The 2,033-nt window shown below is 48.4% G+C and overlaps 1 pseudogene; it reads right to left on the minus strand.

Annotated features, from left to right (window-relative positions):
- Positions 1–1,145: 1,145 nt before the first annotated feature.
- On the minus strand, positions 1,146–1,996 carry LOC111817039 (annotated as a pseudogene).
- Between the last annotated feature and the right edge of the window lie 37 nt (positions 1,997–2,033).

Here is a 2,033-nt window from a genome sequence, read left to right on the forward strand (position 1 = left end):
TTTATTTGTTTATTTATTTATTGGGGGTGGGGCAGGCTGGCATGTGGTGCTGGGGGATTGAACCTGGTCCCTGTGCTTTGCTCAGCTTAGTTTGTTCTAAGTAGGTGCTTTAGACCACTGAGCCATCTCACCAGCCCCAGGGTCTCACTATTAGATGGACTCATAGTGATCTGCCTGTTTACAGCCTCCCAAGAGCTGGGATTACAGGCTTGTGCTGCCACGTCCAGACTCAATGTGCCCTGGGGGCGGGGCCTGGAACCCCAGCCCCTGTACCTGCTTGCAAGCGCTTTAATCCACTGAGCTATTTAGCAGTCAGACAGGCCTGAGCCCTCTTGAAGTCACTGCAGAAGACTGCTGTGCCTGGAGGCATGTTCACTGAAAAAGAAAAAAGGAATTGCCCCTCATATACTTCCCCTAGGGATGCACCCCAGTGACTGATATTCCAAGTAGACATCAAGCACCTTGGGGTGCAGGACCAAACCTTCTTACCCTCCCCCTCCAGGGGGGTCCTTGTCCATTCCTTGTGCTCTTGCTGTGTGAATGGCTTCCCCCTCTTTTTGGGGGCAGAACCGAGGATTGAACTCAGAACCCTTGTGCTTGCCAGGGAAGCACTTAATCTGCTGAGCCATCTCCCTGGCCCCTGGCTTCCCCTTTTGATCCCCATTTAATGGTATCACCCAAGAGACTATACTGTGACCTTATTAGTTGAACACAGTTTTGTCCCACCTCACACCCACCCTATGCTTTGCCACTGGATCGATATTACCTAAGGGGCTAGACGTAATCTTATGGATTGGCTGTAGTTCTGTCCCACTTTACCTCATACCTTTGCTCCATAAACACCCTTGAGAAGCCTGGTTGGGGCTCCTCCAATTTATTGGAAAGAAATGGAACTTCTGTGACGTTCCCCTTTCTGGGCCCCCTCTGTCCCTCTCAAACGGAAGCTTTCTTTCTCTCAATAGATTCTTCCAACCCTTAACCTCTGTTGTTCCTAGAATTCATTCCTTGATTTTTTTTTTTTTTTTTTGAACCAGGCATTGAACTCAGGCCCTTGTGCTTTGCCAGACAAGCACTTATTCTACTGAACCAACTCCCCAGCCCTCATTCCTTGATTTTAGAGAACAGGAGGTCAGCATCTTGGACACCTAGCAGGCTGGGAATTTTTTTCCCACGTCACCTTCACCAGGTATAGCAAAGCCTTCATCTGTGGCATAGAGTATGTCTACAATCCTCTGCTTACAGGGTCATGTCCCCCTCACCTCCCTGGCAAAGCAGTCCAGTGCTCCTTAGCTCCACACAGTAGAGATCTTTCTTCCTTTGGTCGCTGACCTGCCGCCTCAGAGCCACTTTTCACCTGTCCCCACCCCAGGGTTCTCCCACACCCCAGTCAGGCCTGAGGAACTACAGTCATTCTCAGGGTTACAATGGGTCTCTGTGGAGCTGTGCTGCTGGAGTTGAGAGTTTCTTTGGTTTATTCAGAGCTGGGACAGCAAGGAAGGAACTGGGGCAGTCTCCTGACCTTGTCTGACAGCTACAGGGACGTACTCTTTTACACCCTTGCTTGCATCAAAAAACTTCTTAAGGGCCAGGGATATAGCTCAGTAGAATAAGTGCTTGCCAGGCAAGCACAAGGTCATGAGTTTGATCCCCAAACCAAAGTGAAGTGAAAGCCTGTCTCAAGATTTTTTTTTTAAAAAAAAGTGTCCTTACTAATTTATCCACAGGAATTATTTTGTCAACATCAGTCCTTTAAAACCTATTCTCAGTATCTTGACGTTGTAGATATATTCACCTTCTAGCTTAGCTGGGAATTCCACTTTCTTCAACACAATGTTGTCAGAGAAGAGCGTGTCCATGGACTGACAATAGACACCTCTGAACACAGCTGTTTGATCCTCATCAGGCTCAACTGCAGAGACTCATGGACTCACACTAGCATGTCATGTCAGCTCAGATTGTCACTGGCCACTAGTGTCAAGTGTAAGTTTGCTGTCATCTTTGGCTCTCAGGGGAACACATCCACTGCCCCTGTC

This window comes from Octodon degus, unplaced genomic scaffold, assembly GCF_000260255.1.
Source record: "Octodon degus isolate 3935 unplaced genomic scaffold, OctDeg1.0 scaffold00047, whole genome shotgun sequence".
NCBI classification, from domain to species: domain Eukaryota; kingdom Metazoa; phylum Chordata; class Mammalia; order Rodentia; family Octodontidae; genus Octodon; species Octodon degus.